Consider the following 12,644-nt stretch of genomic DNA (forward strand, 5'->3'; position numbering starts at 1 on the left):
GAGGTAAAGTATAGACGAGTATATGTGTGTAAATATAGATGAGTATATGTGCTTCTTTATGTGTGTGACTAAGATTAACATCGGCATATAAATATAAACCAATTCTTCACCACATTACATTTTCTCACAGATATACTATGTTAGAATTTTAATACTTGATGGCCCATTAGATTGTCTATTTCAGATTTTTCATTTTAGGAATAAGATAATTGAGACCCAAATGGGATAAATGATATTACTAAAGTCACAATCTATTCAAATCTGAATTCGCTTAATAATTCACTTAATGTTGATTAGTCAGTAAACAATCAACAAGCTGCCTGGACTTCGTTTCCTTATTTGCAAAGTTGCTGTTATAGATCAGAATGGTATTTCTTAGAAAAGAAAACAATATTAAATCGTTTTGGTATTCATCTTTGGTAGTAATGTCCAAACTTCTTAGCATAGTATAAAAGGCTGTCATGGTGTGCTATCTCCCCCATCTCTCATTCTGCATTGCCTTTTTTCCCTTTATTATTTTACATCTTATAACCAGATTTCTGAACCTTGGCACTATTGATATTTTGGAGCATACAGTTACTGGTGTGGGGACATGGGGCTGCCCATGCACTACAGGATGCTTAGCAGCATCTCTGTCTTCTATATATTAGATACCAGTGGCCACCCTGGACCAACGCCAGTTACGACAATCAAAAATGTCTCTAGAGATTCCAGGTGCCCCTGGGGTCAAGTTAGCCACCACTGCCCCCGCACCCCACACACACACTTTTAGAAATATTACTTAGCATAGGAATCTATGGAATAGAATAATTTAAAACTTTTAGCAAGCCGAGAAGTTGTCTTCCAGGATGTCTTTATTCATTCTGCTTCTGTATAGAACACTTGGATGTCCTTGCCCATCTGAAATATAAACAACTTATATTTCAAGATTGATAACAACTAATAACCTCCTTCCTGAAGTCTCTCTTTGTATCATTTTCTTAGGAAATGCCTACCTTTCCCTTTTTTGAGGCATCGGGTTACCTTAAGTGAATATGTAAAATAGAACTCTTGACAGTATTGTACTCATTAGTGAATGTGTGCATCTCAATTTTGAACTGTGAACCAATTAAGAGACCATTCAAATTCATCAGAAAATCCCACGCAATGCCTTCTCTATAAGGTCAGATTTCAAGGGATCTCCTCAGCATTAGTGAGTGAGTTCAGGAGTAAGTTAGTAGATTAATGGAATGAATCAGTGAATGGACAATTGTTCTATGTAGCTCACTTAACGTGTAAAATTTAGGTTTTGTTAAACAAAATGTTTTTCACAAAACTATCAACTAAACCAGAATCTACTACCGTATGTAAAAATGAATCATGGAAGTAACTCACGAGCCTCACTGGCAAAAAATATGCTTCTGTCACCCTGTGAAGGCCTAGTTATGTCTATTTTACCCCAATTCTATCAGACATCAGACATATTATATCTCTTACATTCTCACTTAAATACTGGTCAGAAAAATTTTGTGAAAACCATAATGTAACCAGTACAGGCAACAATTTCTCCAGGAGTTTGCTGGAAAAATATGCATTTCAAGCTATACAGCACTCCACCTCTTAACCTGTATAAAAGATAATGAGGGACTCTCTATGTAATATAGCCATATTGATAATTGCATCTTTCCCTCACTTTGATTAACCTAATATAAATTTCATCCCAATAACCCTGGGGCAATTTTCAGTACTTCACTAAATGCTTAAAAAATAGCTACTAATAAAATCATTTTAAAATGACTATGGAGTGCTAAAAGTACCAGCATCTTAGAGCTCATTTAGACTGACACTGACATTGCTGATGGGGAAGCTGAAGCCCCCAAAATCAAAGGACTTGCTCAGGTGGGGCCATCAGATAATGGCAATCTCAAAACTCTAGCCAAAATCTGCAGTTTCAGCTTAGCAGGAGGATATGTTAAGTTGTTAAGAGAAACAAACAAACAAACACACACAATTAAAAAGTGGTTTAGGGCTGGACACAGTGACTAATGTCTATAATCCCAGCACTCTGGAAGACCAATGCCCATGGATCGCTTGAGCCCAAGAGTTTGACACCAGCCTGGGCAACATAGAGAGACCTTATATCAACAGAAAAATACAAAATTTAGCTGGGCATGGTAGTGTGCACCTGTAGTCTCACCTACTCTGGAGGCTCGGGTGGGAGGACTGCTTGAGCCTGGGAGGTCAAGGCTGCAGTGAGCCATGATAGCATCATTGCACTCCAGTCTGGGAAACAGAACCAGATCCTGTCTTAAAAATAAAATAAAATAAGTCTTCAAACTTTTAAATTGAAAAAAATATTAAAACATATAAAGGCCAGTTAAGAAAGAAAGTAAGTTGAAAAGTCTTCAAACTTTTAAGTTGAAAAAATATTAAAACATATAAAGGCCAGTTAAGAGAGAAAGTAAGTTGATGAAGTAGACTGGAAATTCATTGGAAAAACTGGACATGAAATAGAAATAGGAAAAAAAGAACAAACAAGAAAAGAGGTTAGGTAAGAAGCTGAGATACAGTGAAAAAAAAAAAAAAGAGAGAAAAACACAGGCAGTAATGGGTCACAAAAAGAAAACAGAAACATCATTATGGTAGGAAAGAAAACAGAAGTCATATTTCTGGCTTTATCCCAGCCCGTCGCTGAACCATATTTAGAAAGTTATTTCCCATTATTATGACTTGTCCACGTGCCCACCATATGTTTAACACTAAGAGATGTCTAAACTCTCCATCTTTCCTTCTGTGGACACTACTCCCAACAGCTCAGCCAGGGCAAGTCAACTGAGGAAGGTTTTTCCCTCCTCTTTAGAAACAGGCTGCTAAATTAAAGCCAGCTTTGGCCTCTGGCCACAGGTTTCCCTTCAGTAATTTACATGAACCAGTTAATCTGGTAATTGATTTAGATCATTTTACTGTCCTGATTTATCTTTTTCTTTAAAATGTTTTGTCATCAATTTAAACATGATCAACACATTTCACACAGCTCAGTACTTAAAGGGATCGAAGAAACGTTATACAAAAAGACCACTGAATTACTACCCTCTACATTCTTCATGGGCAAAAACTCAGTCCATTATTTTTAATTTTCCAAAGTTCTGAGCAAATAATATGCACTTATTAAATATAAGTTAAGTCTGTTAATTAAAGTGTGTTTTTTCAAAACAATATTTTGGTTATTTTTAAACATGCATATAGAGACATTCAGTTTAGACTTAACAAAGTCTCACTCCTTTTTCTGTATGTGTTTTAGTACTCCAAGGGAATATAGTTGAAAAAATAGGTTTCTATCTAGTTTATTTCAGAGAAAATGTTGGTATTTCAAGTCAATTTATTCAACTGTTTCATCATCCTTAAACAATCAATACATTGCTTTTCTAAGTTTTTTTGTTCTTAACTGTTACATAATAATTATACACATTTATGGGCTATGGTGTGAAGTTTCAGTATATGTATACGTTGTGTAATGATCGATTCAGGGTAATTAGCATATCCACCCAAACACTTGTCATTTCTTTGTAGTGAAAATATTCAAATCCCTTTTTTCTAGTTATTTTGAAATATACAATGGATAAACATAATCATAAACATAGTCATCCTACTGTGCAATAGCAAACCAAAAATTATTCCTCCCATCTAAATGTAAACTTGTACCCATTGACAAAGCTCTCCCCAAGGCCCCCTCCCACTTATCCTTTCCAGTCTGATACCCACTATTGTACTCTCTACTTCTGTGAGATGGACTTTGAAATTTCGTATATAAGTGAGATCATGCAGTATTTGTCCATCTGTGTATGGGTAATGTCAATTCACATAAGGTCTCTAGGTTCATCCATGTTGTTGCAAATGACAGGCTTTCATCCATTTTTATGCCTGAATATTATTTTATTGTGTTATATGCCACATTTTAGTATCCATTCATCATCTAATGTCCATTCATGATGGATACTAGGTTTACTGTATATCTTGGTTATTGTCAATATTGTTGCAATAAACATGAGAGTTCAAATTCTCTTTGATACGTTGACTTCATTTCCTTTGGATATATATCCCGAGTGAGATTATTTGATCATATGGTAGCTCTAATTTTTTGAGAAACCCCTATACTGTTGTACATAATGGCTGTACTAATTTACATTCTCAACAACCGTGTATAAGAGTTCTTCTTTCTCCACATTCTTGCCCTATTTGTTACTTTTTGCCTTATGGATAATAACCATTCTAACTGGGGTGAGGGGAGATCTCATTGTGGTTTTGATTTGCATTTCCTTGATGATTAACAATATTGGGCACCTTTTCATGTACCTATTGGCCATTTGAATGTCTTCTTTGAGGAATGTCTATTCAGATCTTTTGCTCATTTTTAATTGGATTATTTGTTGATTGTCTGTTTTGTGTTTTTATAGAGTTGTTTGAGTTCTGGATATTAATCCCTTACCAGATGCACAGTTTATAAATATTTCCTGTCATTTGCAGGTTGTCTCTTCACTCTGTTGGTAGTTTTCTTTTTTGTGCAGAAGCATTTTAGTTTGATGTAATCCCATTTGTCTATATTTGCTTTTGTTGCCTGTGCTTTTGAGGTCTTATCCAAAAAGCACTTGCCCAGGCCAATGTTATAAAGTGTTTCTCCTATGTTTTCTTCCAGTAGTTTCATAGTTTTGGGTCTTATATTTTAATCTTTAATCTGTTTTTGCATTGATTTTTTTAAGTGGTGAAAACTAATTTCATCAGGGCCCAATTTAATTCTTCCACATATGGATATCCAATTTTACCAGCACTACTTACTGAAGAGACTGTCCTTTCCCTAATGTGTATTCTTGGCACCTTTCTCAAAAACAAGTTGACTATAAATGTCTATATATGTTCCTGGTTCTCTATTCTGTTCCATTGGTCCATGTGTCTGTTTTTATGCAAGTAACATGAGGTTTTGTTTATGCTTGCTATGTAGAGTATTTTAAAGTCAGGTAGTATGATGACTCCAGGTTAATTCTTTTATAAAGGTTGTTTTGACTGTTCAGGGTCTTTTGTGATTTCATACCAATTTTAGAATTTTTTTTTTCTATTTCTAGGAAAAATGTCATTGGTATTTTGATAGGGACTGTATATTGCTTTGGGTAGTACAAACATTTTAACAATATGAATTCTTCCAGTCTGTGAACACGGGATATCTTTTCATTTATTAATGTCCACTTCAATTTAGTTCATCAATTTTTTATTGTTTTAATTGTAGAGATCTTCCACCTCCTTGGTTAAATGTATTTGTAGGGTTTTAGGTAGCTATTTTAATTGGATTGCTTTCTTGATTTTTTTTTTTTTTTGGTAGATAGTTCACCATTGGGATATAAAAGTGCTACTGAATTTTGTTTGCTTTTTTTGTATGCTGCAATTGTACTGAATTTATTAGTATAATAGATTTTTTTGGTGGAATATGTAGGATTCTCTATATAACATTATGTCATCTGCAAACAGGGACAATTTGTCTTCCTCCTTTCTGATGTCAATTCCTTTATTTCTTTCTCATGCCTAGTTGCTCTGGCTAGTACTTACCGATGAGATTTCTATTTAGCCTATTTTAGTGAGAACTTTGATGTCTAAAGGTGCTTATCAGTATATTGGAAATAAATAGCCCTTTGGGCAACCTGAATCATAGGGGACAAAAAACCCTAAAGTATTTCAATAAAAGTTTAATTCTAACGCAATTGAGCCTCTTTGTCTGAAAATCCAACTTTAAACTTGACATTTCAGAGGTATTATAGTGCATTAATCTTTGTTTCCTTCTAATTGCCCAAGACACAAAAGAATCATAGTTAGAAGGCAGACTTTGAAGACCATAATGCTGCACAGACGGGCTTTGATTGAATGGGATTTGAGGAAGAGGTCCACAGCCTCTTCCCAAAACAGCTCTTGAAAGTGGGCAGCTGTTTCTTTTTTCTTTTTTTATTTTATTTATTTTATTTATTTATTTATTTAATTTTTTTTATTATACTTTAAGTTCTAGGGTACATGTGCATAACGTTTATATCATGTATAACTCCCCGATGCAATCCCTCCCTCCTCCCCCCTCCCCGATAGGCTCCAGTGTGTGACGTTCCCCTTCCCGAGTCCAAGTGATCTCATTGTTCAGTTCCCACATATAAGTGAGAACATGCGGTGTTTGGTTTTCTCTTCTTGTGATAGTTTGCTAAGAATGATGGTTTCCAGCTGCATCCATGTCCCTACAAAGGATGCAAACTCATCCTTTTTTATGGCTGCATAGTATTCCATGGTGTATATGTGCCACATTTTCTTAATCCAGTCTGTCACAGATGGACATTTGGGTTGATTCCAGGTCTTTGCTATTGTGAATAGTGCCGCAATAAACATACGTGTGCATGTGTCTTTGTAGTAGAGTAATTTATAATCCTTTGGGTATATACCCAGTAGTGGGATGGCTGGGTCATATGGTACATCTAGTTCTAGATCCTTGAGGAATCGCCATACTGTTTTCCATAATGGTTGAACTAGTTTACAATCCCACCAAAAGTGTAAAAGTGTTCCTATTTCTCCACATCCTCTCCAACATCTGTTGTTTCCTGACTTCTTAATGATTGCCATTCTAACTGGTGTGAGATGGTATCTCATTGTGGTTTTGATTTGCATTTCTCTGATGGCGAGTGATGATGAGCATTTTTTCATGTGTCTGTTGGCTGTATGGATGTCTTCTTTTGACAAATGTCTGTTCATATCCTTTCCCCACTTTTTGATGGGGTTTTTTTTTCTTGTAAATTTGTTTGAGTTCTTTATAGATTCTGGATATTAGCCCTTTGTCAGATGAGTAGGTTGCAAAAATTTTCTCCCATTCTGTAGGTTGCCTGTTCACTCTGATGGTAGTTTCTTTTGCTGTGCAAAAGCTCTTTAGTTTAATGAGATCCCATTTGTCAATTTTGGCTTTTGCTGCCATTGCTTTTGGTGTTTTAGACATGAAGTCCTTGCCCATGCCTATGTCCTGAATGGTACTACCTAGATCTTCTTCTAGGGTTTTTATGGTATTAGGTCTAACATTAAGTCTCTAATCCATCTTGAATTAATTTTCGTATAAGGGGTAAGGAAAGGATCCAGTTTCAGCTTTCTACTTATGGCTAGCCAATTTTCCCAGCACCATTTATTAAATAGGAATCCTTTCCCCATTTCTTGTTTCTCTCAGGTTTGTCAAAGATCAGATGGCTGTAGATGTGTGGTATTATTTCTGAGGACTCTGTTCTGTTCCATTGGTCTACTTCTCTGTTGTGGTACCAGTACCATGCTGTTTTGGTTACTGTAGCCTTGTAGTATAGTTTGAAGTCAGGTAGCGTGACGCCTCCAGCTTTGTCCTTTTGACCTAGGATTCTCTTAATAAGAGCTATTTACGACAAACCCACAGCTAATATCATACTGAATGGGCAAAAACTGGAAAAATTCCCTTTGAAAACTGGCACAAGACAGGGATGCCCTCTCTCACCACTCCTATTCAACATAGTGTTGGAAGTTCTGGCTAGGGCAATCAGGCAAGAGAAAGAAATCAAGGGTATCCAGTTAGGAAAAGAAGAAGTCAAATTGTCCCTGTTTGCAGATGACATGATTGTGTATTTAGAAAACCCCATCGTCTCAGCCCAAAATCTCCTTAAGCTGATAAGCAACTTCAGCAAAGTCTCAGGATACAAAATTAATGTGCAAAAATCACAAGCATTCTTATACACCAGTAACAGACAAGCAGAGAGCCAAATCAGGAATCAACTTCCATTCACAATTGCTTCAAAGAGAATAAAATACCTAGGAATCCAGCTTACAAGGGATGTAAAGGACCTCTTCAAGGAGAACTACAAACCACTGCTCAGTGAAATAAAAGAGGACACAAACAAATGGGCAGCTGTTTCTGTTGTGGGCCTGTCACTGAAGCCATTTTTATTGATCTAGAGCATTCCTCTTTGTAAGTAAACTTGGAAGAAACAGCTAGCTTTGACACCAAGAACAGTTATTCATCCACTAAAACAGTTGATTTATGTTTTATTGTACGATACCAGTGGAAAAAAAAAGTAAGTGATCTGTTCCTTATGTTGGGTTCTGGAAACACTTAGAATCAAAACTGCAATTCACATATAGACAAAGGATAGGTATATACATTAAAACACATTGTTCACGTCACAAATACTCTCATCCATGACTTTTGCGTTACTTTTAGTATATGGTTGTATTTCATATACTTTTGTGATAAATTTTAAAATACACATAAATGCTTATGTAACACTATGTGTCAAGCATTAATGTAAAAATGGTGCTTCCATTATCTTATCCAATCTTTACAACAAGCCTTTTAGGAAGACAGAATATTTAGCTCATGGTTATGGGAAATCTAAGGGCGAGGGAACAAAGTAACTTGCCAAGGATTGTATAGCTAGGAAAAAAAAAAGAGAGAGATGGAGTTTGATCCATCATTCTGGTTCTAAAGTTCATGCTCTGAGCCACTAGATTCTGCTGCCCTATTGTGTGCTAGACACTGTAGAATCTATTTCTTTAAATTTATCTTAAATGAAATAGAATTAAGAGAAGTAAATGAGTAGGCTGAGACTATCAGGTGTCTGTGACTTAGTGCATAGTAACACCTGGCCATTTGCATTCCATTGTTTCTATAGGTATGTTTTTTAATGTCCGTTAGTCAAGCCACCATAGAACTTTAAAATTTTTGTGCTCTGTCTTACATTTTAATGTGTATTGCACAAAAAACACTTTCTAATTGAATTCTCACAGCTTTGTAATAGCTCTAATCTTTAACTTGGTTTTACTTCTTCTGTAAAGGAAGGCATTAACCTTAATTTCTGGGTCTTGGTATTGCTATATCAGACTTTTCATCTACCTGTATGATGAATTTCATCTTGGTACCCATTGACTTCCTTGTGTGAACACATATATGTTGATTGATTGAGATTATACTGGCCCCAATATTCTATACCAAAAGTTAATTAACTTAGTTTACATCAATATTTGTGAAATAATTTAAATATTGATTCTTAATGACTTTAGTTAATAGGAGCATCTGTCAATTTTACAGTGGAGATTTTTCTTTCCTAAAAACTCAAACCAGAAAGAAACCCTTTCCTACTTTTCTAAGCTGTTGCTTAACCAACATCTTTACCAAATAATTTTGACTCTCATTTAGAGTTTATTTCGTTTTCATTTTCATTTCTATTCATTACAAAAGTTAAATTACAGCCACAAAGCTGTAGGCATTTTTCTAGTCATTGATGATACAGAACTGAAAAGAATATATCCCTACTGAAAAGAATATATCCCTACAGAGAAGGTATTTCTGGTAAAAGGCAGTGAAATGCATAGGTGTCTGGAAGTTGCTGAGTGTCTATAGAATAGGCATTTGAAAGTGCTGTTCATCATATAGATGAATGAATAGTTCACATACACATAGATGGCTATGGACATACACAGGAAAATAATTTGAATTGTTCTTTGAAGGACCAAATAGGAATTAATAGACTTGTAGCATCTGACTGAACAGTCCAAAGAGTTTACAATTTAGGCTATCAACACAAAGCCATGATTCCCCACTTTTATGAATACATTCTACAAGAAATTCTGTAAGTCATCTCTACTAGCTTCTCAGTACCCTTAATTTTTTTTTAATAGGGAAAATACACATAAAATCTACCATTTCAACAATTCCGAGGTATACAATTTGGTGGCATTGAGGCAATCTATAATGCTCTTTAATGATTACCAATATATATTTCCAGAACATTTTCATCAGCTCAAATTACCTACCCATTATGCAATAACTCTTTTTCCCTCTCCCAGTCCCTGGTAAACTCTATTCTACTTTATTTTACTGTTATGAATTTGCTTGCTATAGATTCTAAATATATATAGCATCACAGCAACATCTGTTCTTTTGTTTCTGGGTTATTTCATTTATCCTGTCATTTTCAAGATCCATTCACATCATATCTTGTATCAAAACTGCACCCATTTTTCAGGGTTTAATAACATTTGATTGTATGTTTATATATACCACATTTGTGTATCTACTGAAGGACACTTTGTTATTTACAACTTTTGGTTATTATAATTAAGGCTGCTATAAGCATTAGTGTATAATTATCTGAGTTCCATTTTTCAATTCTTTGGAGTATACACCTAGTAGTGTGAACTGCTAAGTAGTATGATAAATCTATGTTCAACTCTTTTAGAAACTGCCAAACTGTTTCTCATGGCAACTATACCATTTTGCATTTCTGAGCAGCAATGTACAAGCGTCCCAATTCCTCCACAGCCTTTCCAACACTTGTTATTAATTAAAATTAATTGATTTAATGGCCATTCTAATTAGTATGGAGTGGTACTTGTTTGTAGCTTTGATTTGTGTTTCCTTAATGACTAATAATGTTTAACATCTTTAGATGTGCTTATTGGCCATTGGTATATCTTCTTTGGAGAAATGTCTAGACACTCAAGTCCTTTTTTCATTTTTGAATTGGGCTGGTATTTTTTATTCTTGAGTTGTAACGTTTTTTAAACAACCTAGCTATTCATTTATTCTGAGAAACATCACTTGAAAATATTTTCTCACGGGGTCTCTTTGTTCCGAGCCGTCCTCCCTCTGTTTCTGCATGAGGAAGCTGTTTTCCCCTTTTCTTCTTTCTTTATTCTTTCTTGCCTATTAAACATTTTGCTCCTTAAAACCCCCCAAAAAAGAGAACAAAATAAAATAAAAAAGGATATATTTTCTCTCATTGTGTGAACTGTCTTTTCATTCTCTTGATATTGTCCTTTGATGCACATATTTAAAAAATTATTTTTATGAATTTCAAATTGTCTATTTTTTCAAGTTTTGGTGTCACACTTCAGAAATTATTGTCTAATATGAACTCATGAAGATTTTTCACTTATTTTCTTTTCAAGACTTTCAGCTCTTAAAAGTTTAGATCTTTTTATCAATTTTGGGTTAAGTTTTGTATATGCTGAAATGTAGGGGTCTGTTTTAGTTCTCACACTGCTCTAAAGAAATACCTGGGAGTGGGTAATGTGTAAAGAAAGAGGTTTAATTGCGACACAGTTCTGCAGGGTGTACAGAAAACATGGCAGCATCTGCTCAGCTTCTGGTGATGCCTCAAGAAACTTAAAATCATAGTGTGTCCAGAATTGGTGGGTTCTTGGTCTTGCTGACTTCAAGAATGAAACCGTGAACCCTCGCGGTGAGTGTTACAGTTCTTAAAGATGGTAGTCAGGAGTTTGTTTCTTCAGATGTTCAGATGTGTCTGCAGTTTCCTCCTTCTGGTGGGTTCGTGGTCTCACTGACTTCAGGAGTGAAGCCACAGACTTTTCTGGTGAGTGTTACAGCTCATAAAGGCAGTGTGGACCCAAAAAGTGAGCAGCAGCAAGACTTATTGCAAAGAGCAAAAGAACAAAGCCTCCACAGTGTGGAAGGGGACCCCAGCCGGTTGCTGCTTGCTGGCTCCTGCAGCCTTTCATTCCCTTATCTGACCCCACCCACATCCTGCTGATTGGTCTCTTTTACAGAGAGCTGATTGGACCATTTTGACAGGGTGCTGATTGGTACACTTACAATCCCTGAGCTAGACACAGAGTGCTGATTGGTGCATTTAAAATCCTCTAGCTAGACATTAAAGTTCTCCAAGTCCCCACTAGGTTAGCTAGACACAAAGCACTGATTGCTGTGTTTACAAACCTTGAGCTAGACACAGGGTGCTGATTGGTGCATTTACAATCCCTGAGCTAGACACAGAGTGCTGATTGGTGCATTTAAAATCCTCTAGCTAGACATAAAAGTACTCCAAGTCCCCACTAGATTAGCTAGACATAGAGCACTGACTGCTGTGTTTACAAACCTTGAGCTGGACACAGGGTGCTGATTGGTGTACTTACAAACCCTGACCTAGACACAGCGTGCTGATTGGTGTATTTACAATCCTTTAGCTAAACAGAGTGCTAGACAGAGAAGTCCTACAAGTCCCCACCAGTTCAGCTAGACAGAGTCCTGATTGGTGCATTCACAAACCTTGAGCTAGACACAGGGTGTTGACTGGTGTATTTACAATCCCTTAGCTAAACATAAAGGTTCTCCACGTCCGCACTAGACTCAGGAGCCCAGCTGGCTTCACCTAGTGGATGTCCAGTCAGGGCTGCAGGTGGAGCTGCCCAGCAGTCCCGAGCTGTGCCTGCACTCCTCCGCCCTTGGGTGGGTGATGGGACAGTGCGCCATGTAGCAGGGGACGGCGCCCATCCGGGAGGCTAGGACTTGGCAGAAGCCCACAGTGGGGGTGCGGGGGAGGCTCGGGAATGGTGGACCGCAGATTATGAGGTCTGCCCCGCAAGGAGACAGCTGAGGCCTGGCGAGAATTTAAGTGCAGCGCCAGTGGGCCAGCACTGCTGGGGGACCGGGCACACCCTCTGCAGCTGCTGACCCAGGTGCTAAGTCCCTCACTGCCCAGGGCTGGTGGCACCAGCTGGCCACTCTTGAGTGCAGGGCCCACCGAGCCCCCACCCATCCGAAACTCGCGCTGGCCCGCGAGCACCGCACACAGTTTCGGTTCCTGCCTGCGCTTCTCCCTCCACACCTCCCTCCAAACAAA

This window comes from Trachypithecus francoisi, unplaced genomic scaffold, assembly GCF_009764315.1.
Source record: "Trachypithecus francoisi isolate TF-2019V2 unplaced genomic scaffold, Tfra_2.0 Lachesis_group13, whole genome shotgun sequence".
Taxonomy (NCBI): domain Eukaryota; kingdom Metazoa; phylum Chordata; class Mammalia; order Primates; family Cercopithecidae; genus Trachypithecus; species Trachypithecus francoisi.